The sequence below is a fragment of the Myotis lucifugus genome, unplaced genomic scaffold, assembly GCF_000147115.1.
Source record: "Myotis lucifugus unplaced genomic scaffold, Myoluc2.0 scaffold_19, whole genome shotgun sequence".
In the NCBI taxonomy this organism is placed as follows: Eukaryota; Metazoa; Chordata; class Mammalia; order Chiroptera; family Vespertilionidae; genus Myotis; species Myotis lucifugus.
The window spans coordinates 11,293,012-11,302,686 of NW_005871067.1; the positions used below are offsets into that span (position 1 = coordinate 11,293,012).

General features: G+C 39.3%; 1 pseudogene; it reads left to right on the plus strand.

Moving 5' to 3' along the window:
- Nucleotides 1–581: 581 nt before the first annotated feature.
- On the plus strand, nt 582–1,854 carry LOC102429873 (annotated as a pseudogene).
- The last annotated feature ends 7,821 nt before the right edge of the window (nt 1,855–9,675 follow it).

Genomic DNA, 9,675 nt, shown 5'->3' on the forward strand with positions numbered 1-9,675 from the left:
CAACAAATGACAAATGCTATGGAAGATTTGGTGAAAAAGGAACCCTCTTGCACTGCTGGTGAGAATACAAACTGGTGCAGCCACTGGGCAAAACAGTGTGGAGTTTCCTTGGGGAAAACAGTATGGAGTTTCCTCAAAAAATTATAAATGGAACTCCCATTTGACCCAGTAATCCTACTTCTAAAAATATATCCTAAGAAATCAAAAACACCAATCAGAAAGGATATATGCACTCCTGTGTTCACTGCAGCACAATTTACAATAGCTAAATTTGGAAACAGACTAAGTGCCCACCAGCTGATGAGTGGATTAAAAAAACTGTGGTACATCTACACAATGGAATACTATGCTGCGGTAAAAAAAGGAAGAATTCTTACCATTCACAATAGCATGGATGGACATGGAGAGCATTATGCTAAGCAAAGAAAGCCAGCTGGAGAAAGATAAATATCACATGATCTCACTCATTTGTGGAATATAACGAACAACATAAACTGATGAACAAAAATAGATCCAGAGATAGAGAAGCATCAAATAGACCATCAAACCTCAGAGGGAAGGCAGGGCAGATTGGGGGGTCGATGGCAGGTAAGAGATCAACCAAAAGATTTGTATGCATGATATAAATATAACCAATGGACACAGACAGCAGGGGTGTGGGGGCATGTTCTTGGGGGTGGGAGTGGCCAGGGAGGGGTTGATGGGGGAAAAGGGATACATATCTAATACTGTAAACAATAATAAATAAAGTCTTAAAAAATAATTTCCACCAAAAACGATAATAATAAGTGGAACAGAAAATCAAAGTTTTTCTCTCCCCCCCTTTCTCTCTTTCTCTCTAAAATCAATAAATAATTTTTTTAAAAAAAGAAAGAAAACATCACCATGCTACAGAAATTGGTTCTCCTTCTCCTTTTTTGCACATACCAGGGTACCAACAACAGGCATCTTGACAATTGTTTTATAAGCAATCTGATTTTGCACAGGTGCAAGCAATGCAACAGCTTACTTTCAGTGGGAAACAAATGAGAAAAGAAATAAACTGAAAAAGTATAAACCATAATCCATCTGTAACTAACTATTTGGAGAGTGGAATATGGCAGAGACCGGTGAGATATGTGGGCAATTCAGCCAGATGCAGGTTATTATAATAATCTAGTCTCACCTAGAAGGATGTTGAATAATCCTATGGATGCAGTACCAAAATCTGTTTGAACATCAACAAATAACGTGTCCAGTATCTGCTGTTAGGTGGACTCTTGAAGGAAGATGGTTGGGAAATGCTTGAGCCTCTAGTGGAGAGTTCACTGTGTGGAATGGACTCACTTTCAATTTTGAAACAATATTACAAGCTCATGATAGCCCAGTGAGGGCCATGACTTGGTCACATAATGACATATGGATGTTGGCAGGAGAGCATAGAAGATGTGTAAAATATTGGCAATCAAACATGAAAAATGTTGATGTTCCAGGCACATAAAGAGGTGATTAGAGACCAGGTTTATACATTATATACCATTTTCAGCAGTCTCTATTGTCATAGTTAAATTATTTTCTAAGTGTATTCTGGGTGCAGAGATGCATGGGCTCTGTCAAATTCTTGAAAACTTTCTGCACCCTACACTCAATATTTTTCTATGTTTTCACACAATTACCATTTTGCTGGCACTTTTCTGAAGCAGTGTTGTCCTGGTATCAGCATTTACAATATGTTACAGATGTATTGTCTGCCACATTTTTTACTGGTTTTTGCTTTTTATCTATGGTTAATAATTTGTATATGTTAAATTTATTTTTATTGCCTATTGTGTAAGATAAGAATATTTCATTACAAATAAAGAATCCATTCTTTAAAAAAAAAATAATTGGAGAGTCATTCATTGCAATTTAGAAATCCCTCTTATGGTTCTCAAACTTCACAGCACTTAAGAATCTCCAGAGGAATTAGAATAAAAGACTTATTAATTGAAAAAAAACTTATTAAGTTTATAATAAAATTAGTATATTGAGCTTAAGGGCTAAAAAAATCTAAATTTACAAGTTGATCATTTTAATAAGGAATATTCATTAAAACACTGGAAATTATAGTTTTCTTAAGCCCCAAATCTTCCCTCAAGACAATTAGCAATACAGCTCACATTTCTCAAGGCTCTTTACAGATCTTCTTGCCTTTATGGCTGACACACACTTCTTCTTTTCCTTGGTTTCAACTACTATCTTTATGCCAATTATTAAGAAGTTAATCATTCTAATTTAGGGAATCTCTTAAAAGTATGGTGAATTTCCAGACCTGGTAGGGATTGTGGTGATCAAGCCAGGAATTGTCCCAGGTAGGCTCCATCCCAGTTGACAAAAGCATTTTTTAGTAATACTGTTAGCTTGTTACCCTCTGATTATAACAGTGCTTATTTTAGGTAAACTTTTATATATATATATATATTAATATGTTGTTATTGATTTTTTTATAGAGAGAGGAATGGAGAGGGATAGAGAGATAGAAACATCAATGAGAGAGGAATATCATCCATCAGCTGGCTCCTGCACTGGCTCCACAACCTGGACATGTGTCCTTGACCAGGAGTTGAACTGGTGAACTCTTGGTTCCTGGGGTGACACTCAACCACTGAGCTACACCAGCTGGGCTAGGATCTATATTTTTTTAAAAGAGAACAAGTTGTTCAAGAAAAATACTAACATCATACTGGCTATTCCATTTGGTGCTACAGTATGTCACTTATATACAAGAAAACGCTCCCAATATAATGGAAACACGTAATGTTTTTCAGTGAGCATTTTTGAGGCCCTAATTTATAAGGATACTGGGATTTGTAAAATATCAGAGAACAGATATGTTCAAGTAGATAAATATAATGCATGTTACATACATAATGCAATACCAGAAACCTAAAATGTCAAAGCAAAAGTGGACAAGTTAAAAAGGTAAGAATGGCTTTATTTAAGGCTACGTAAAGAGGTAACAGAGATCAATGAAGTCTGAAATCAACTCCAATGAAATAAAGAATGGAACAGTTGTTATTGTTTTTCTTCTTAAACTATTTTATTATGATAAAATATACATAAAACAAAATTTATGATAGATTCAACTGAGAACTGTTGGCCATCAAAACACCCAATAAATAGGGGGTGAGTGGTTCAGTCCTGGAGCAGGACCTGTACCAAGTTTTCAGTATATCCAAGAATTCAGTGAGAGTGGGGAAAAGTACTTTTAAGAATCAACTGCTCGGCTTCTAAAGACTTTGGGTATCCTGGACAAGGAAAGTCCTTTGCAGAGAGGTGAATAATCAGTGGTGAAGCATAAGCAGAACTCCAAAGGGGCAACACAAGAAATAAAGCTAAATTGGGGAACATTCACCTGCAATTACCAAGTGAGGTCCACCTGAGGAGGAGACTATATCAAGGAAGGATAGAAAACATCTGGAGACTTGTAGGAAGGGTGAGGTCGTGAGACTGGCTGACCCAGCTTCCACAGGCATCAGGCCAAGAGTCAAGACAGATCTCTCAGCTATAGGAGAGTCTTTTCCCTGAGAAGATCAAGGCCCGGTACCCAGGCTGGGCTCCACAGCCCAGAGCACCAGAGCCAAGAACAGTGGACCACATAGCATCAAGCTATAAAAGGTAGCAGGGCTTCTGGATGCTGGGGAATCTAGAGGTGGTCAGAGATAAAACCACTTTATTTATTTTTTTATTTTTAACTCATAGCACAGGATTTTTATTTGCAGCTATTCACCCGAGGCTTCAGTGGAGGGAGGGCATTATGGACTGAAGGTGCCTGAGGAAAGGCTGAGGTAGGAAGCATTGCGGGGAGACATGGAAAAGAAACAGCTGGGAGACCTGCATTTGGTCGCACCCTCCCTCTACCCCAAAACTGAAATGGCCATTTTTCCTGAAAGGTGCTGGCCCCTTCCAGGAGTCACAGCTCAGGAAAAGGAAAAAAAAAACCCACCCTAGGTGATATAGCCCACCCCACCCACAGGAGCTCTGCCTGCCACACCCTGCATCTTGACCTTTGCAGAGGAGACAGTAGCAGAGTACAAGTCAACAGGTTTGAACAGTCTCAGGGAGCATCAGTCATTGGCATGGGGGTGGGAGCATCTGCCCCACTAACACAGGAAACTGCTAGTGCTTTCCCCTCACAGGTGAGCTGATAGAAATTCCAGGTTTCCAGCTGATCACAGTGGACTGCATATGAGGATCTCTGCCCAGCCAAGAGCAGAAAGATATTCTGGGACACTCTCAGAGGAATAGCTCTGGGATGGGGAAACACACCCATCACTTTCCCTGAAATCTGAATGGCACCTCCCCATCACAGAAACCAGAGGTATAGACCCCCAATTCCACCTAAAGCCCTTTCAGAAAGATTTTTGAGTCATTAAGATTGACAGCAGGCTGTCAGGCAAAGACAGATAGAGGCGGATCCCAGGGAACCTAGGAAGTTTGCTGACCCATCCCTGGGCCCCATGCTGCTAACAAACCTGTCTTAGCGGACAGCATGACCACTCCCATGTCCAGTCAAGTTCTGTGGAGAAAGACACAAACTGTGGATCACTTGAAGCTTCGAACAGGTTGCTGAGAGCCAAAGGAGGACAGTTTCCGACAGTGATTAGAACTTAAGTACCTTCCAGGAAGTCCAGAATTGGCAGACAGAAGTCAGTAACAGTCATCAGAAGAGCAGGATCCAAAGGGAGCTCTCAAGAGGCACTAAACTCTGCTGAGATAAATGCCAGTTTACTTTTCTTTTTCTTTACTTTCTTTATGTTTTTTCTTTATTGGTTTGTTATTACTTTAGTCCCTCTTTTTTTCTATCATAGATCTAATTTTTCCCTTTCCTTTTTTTACCCTATTTTTCTTCCTTCTTCTACTTTCTTTTTGTTTTTCATTTTCTTATTTTTTGGTTTCTTCTCTATTTTAATTTTCATAAATATTTTCTTTCTCTTTTCTTTTATACTGTTTTCCTTCCCCTATTCTTTATTCTTATTTTTTTCCTTTCATCTCAGCCCTTTCACATTCCTTTTTCTTCCCCTTTTTTTCTCCTTGTATTTTTGTTTCTTCTATTAGTGTTCTCTTATCTCCTTCCTACTACTCTCTTCTTTTGTAGTTGCTTTTGTTGTTGTTGTAGGGGTCTTGTGTATGTTTTTGTTTTGTTTCTTGTTTTGTTGTATTGTATTTTGTTTTGTTCTGTCAGTATCTTCATAACAGCTTGCATGATGTGGACAGGGTGAGACTCACAGACAGGCTGCTTGAGAAAAGATCACTCTCATGAATGGTACAACAACATTCAAGACTCAATTACAACAAGAGATCCCCAATAACTCACACAAAGGACATTCCTAAAGCACCCAGCTCAGAGAGATCTAAGAAACTGTACCACTGGATCCCATAAAACACTTACTACATAAGGCCACCCTATGAAGACTAGGAGGCATAGCAATGTGATAGAATACATAGAAGCAAATACAAAGGAATAGCAAAAATGGGAAACAAAGAAATAACCCCCAAATTAAAGAAAAGGAGGAAACTCCAGAAAGAGAGCTAAACAAAATGAAGGTACAAGCAATTTATCAGATATAGAATTTAAAGTAATGCTTATAAAGGTGCTCAAAAAACTTAGTGAGAATTTCAAGAAACTTAGTAGGAACTACAACAGCATGAAACAAGAAATGGAAACCATGAATAAGAACCAGTGGGATGTAGAATAACACATATGACATTGAGAATACACTGGAAGGAATTTGGAAGACAAGGTAAGAAAAAAAAACACCCAATTAGAGCAGAAAAAAAGAATTAAAAAGCAGGAGGATAGTTTAAGGGAACTTTGGGACAACATGACACTTAACAACACTAGCATCATAAGGGAACAAGATGGAGAAGAAAGTTATCAGGGAATAGAGAACCTGGTTAAAGAAATAATGACAGAAAAATTCCCCAACCTGGTGAAGGAAAATGTCACACAAGTTCAGAAAGCACAGCAAGTTCCAATCAAGATAAACCCAAAGAGACCCACTCCAAGACACATCATAATCAAAATGACTAACATTAATGAAAAAGAAAGAACCTTAAAAGCAAAAGGAGGGAACCAGAAAATTGCCTACAAGGGAGTACCCATTAGAATGTCAGCTGATTTCTCAACAGAAACACTTTATACCAGAAGGGGTTGTCATGAAGTATTCAAAGTAATGAAAAACAAGGACCTGAACCCAATACTATTCTATCCAGTAAGGCTATCATTTAAAATTGAAGGGGAAATAAAAAGTTCCCCAAGCCAAAAATAAAAGCTAAAGGAGTGCATACAACTAACCCAATGTTTTAAAGTGCTTTAAGAAGACAAAATTGAGAGAGAGAGAGAGAGAGAGAGAGAGAGAGAGAGAGAGAGAGAGAGAGAAACATAGTTATTAAAAAAATGGCCATAAGTAAGTACTTATCAATAATTATCTTAAATGTAAATGGATTAAATGCTCCAACTAAAAGACATAAATTAGCAGAATGGATAAGAAAACATAACCCAAATATATGCTGTCTACAAGACACACCTCAGAACAAAAAATTCACAGATTGAAAGTGAAGGAATGGAAAACAATTTTCCATGCAAATAAAAGTGAAAATAAACCAGGGGTAGCAATACAATATCTGGCAAAATAGACTTCAAAGCAAAGGTCCTTAGAAGAGACAGAGAAGGCCACTATATAATACTAAAGGGATCAATAAAACAAGAGGATGGACTGAGAAACTAAGATGGCGGCATAGGTAAACACCGGAAATTGCTGCCTCGCACAACAACTTCAAAAATACAACTAAAAGACAAAACGGGAATCATCCAGAACTACAGGAAGGCTGGCTGAGTGGAAATTCTACAACTAGAAGGAAAGAGAAAAGCACACTGAGACTCAGAGGAGGTGCTGAAGTAAAGTGCAGAGGTACAGAGGCGCACGTGGAAAGGGCTGGCAACTGAGGACACGGTTGTCTTTTTCAGTTAGGAGGGAGTCTCAAGCTCCAGACTGCTCTGAACTCCAGTTCTGGGCGAGTCTCTGGGGACCCAGACTCATACGGGGAGAAACTGGACTGTCTTGCATCGGCTGGAACTCAAAAGAAGCTTTCTCTCAGAGGTGCTTGCAGAGACTACCGGGATACTGAGACTCAGGGCCTCTTAGGGCAGGGCTGAAGATCAGCCATAGCTGTTTGCTCCACCCTGTTGATTCCCTGAGACCCCGTCTCACCCAAGTTGAGGCAGAGGCTTTTGCATATGAATGCCCTGGCCCTTTGCAATCTGAAAATTATCTAACAAACTGCAGCTGGGCCAGACAGACCCAGAACTTCCAAGAGAAGGCCCAAGGCCCCACAGCAGCTTGCATTGCTTCACAGCTGGGCCTCATCTGGGCACCTCCAAACCCCAAACAAGGAAGAGGAATCTGCAGATCTCTCCATAGCTCCTGCTGGGTAGCTTCAGGCAGAGGCTAAATTAGCACCTCCTTAGAGATCCAAGAGCCAGTGTACCCAGTGGTCAGAGTGGGACCATCCAGATTACAACTCCTCAGATCCATAAGGGAAACACTCAGGGGGAAGACTCAGTGAGCACCAAAGCCCCACTGAAGCAAGTCTTGCCCCAGAAGGGTGTCTTCAGTACAGAAGTTCTCCCACCATAGACACAGCTGATTCTCACAGCCAATTGGCCTGGAGGTCAATTCCTCCCAGTGATACCTACAACAATCAAGGCTTAACTACAACAAGACTGTGCACAAAGCCCACAAAGGGGTGCACCAAGAGTGTCCACCTCAGGTAATTGGGGAGGCTGAGCCACTGGGCCCTATAGGACACCTAGCACACAAAGCCACTCTATCAACACAGGGAAGCATAAAAAATGCGGAGACAAAGAAACAGGTCACAAATGACAGAAATGGAGGAAAGCAAACTTCTGGATATAGAGTTCAAAACCACGGTTATAAGGTTTTTCAAGAATTTTCTAGAAACCGCTGATAAATTTAGTGAGACCCTCAATAAATCTAGTGAGACCCTCAAGGATATGAAAAAGAACCAACTAGAAATTAAGCATACACTGACTGAAATAAAGAATATTATACAGAGTTCCAACAGCAGACTAGAGGATCTCAAGAATCAAGTCAAAGATTTGAAATGCTAAGAAGCAAAAAACACCCAACCAGAAAAACAAAAAGAAAAAAGAATCCAAAAATATGAAGATAGTGTAAGGAGCTCTGGGACAACTTCAAGCGTACCAACATCTGAATTATGGGGATGCCAGAAGAAGCGAGAGAGCAAGATATTGAAAACCTATTTGAAGAAATAATAACAGAAAATTTCCCCTATCTGGTGAAAGAAATAGACTTACAAGTCCAGGAAGCACAGAGAACCCCAAACAAAAGAAATCCAAAGAGGACCACACCAAGACACATCATAATTAAAATGCCAAGAGCAAAAGACAAAGAGAGAATCTTAAAAGCAGCAAGAGAAAAACAGTCAGTTACCTACAAGGGAGTACCCATACGACTGTCAGCTGATTTCTCAACAGAAACTATGCAGGCCAGAAGGGAGTGGAAAGAAATATTCAAAGTGATGAATAGCAAGAACCTACAACCAAGATTACTTTACCCAGCAAAGCTACCATTCAGAATTGAAGGTCAGATAAAGAGCTTCACAGATAAGAAAAAGCTAAAGGAGTTCATCACTACCAAACCAGTACTATATGAAATGCTGAAAGGTATCCTTTAAGAAGAGGAAGAAGAAGAAAAAGGTAAAGACACCAATTATGAACAACAAATACACATCTAACAACAAGTCAATCTAAAAATTAAGTGAATAAATAATCTGATGAACAGAATAAACTGGTGAATATAATAGAATCAGGGGCATAGAAAGGGAGTGGACTGACTATTCTCAGGGGGGAAAGGGGTGTGGGGGTGCAGGAAGAGACTGGACAAAAATCGTACACCTATGGATGAGGACAGTGGCGGGGGGCGGTAAGGATAGAGGGTGGGGTGGGAACCGGGTGGAGGGGAGCTATGGGGGGAAAAAAGAGGAACAACTGTAATAATCTGAACAATAAAGATTTAATTTAAAAAATAAACAAGAGGATGTAATCCTGGTAAAAATATACAGACCAAAAATAAGAGTATCCAAATATATAAAAAAGCTCTTGGAACACTTTAAGAGAGAGATGAACATCAATACAATTATAGTAAGGGATCTTAACACCCCACTATCATCACTGGAAAAAAATCACAAGGAAATGAAGATCTTAAATGACAAAGTAGATCAGATGGATTTAATTGACATTTACAGATCATTCAACCCCAAAGCTGCAGAATATACATTCTTCTCAAGTGCACATGGGACATTCTCAAAGATAGACCACATGTTAGGACACAAAATAAGTCTCTACAAGTTCCAGAGAATTGAAATCATATCAAGCATCTTCTTGGGTCACAATGACATGAAACTAGAAATCAATTACAATAAAATATTCAAACACATAGAAGCTAAATAGCATGTTATTAAACAATGAATGGGTTTTTAATGAAATCAAAGAAAAAAGAAAAAACTTCCTGAAAACAAAAAAATGAGTACACAAGACCCCCAAAACCTATGGGACACAGCCAAAGCAGTCCTGAAAGGGAACATAGCATTACAGGCCTAACTCAAGAAGCA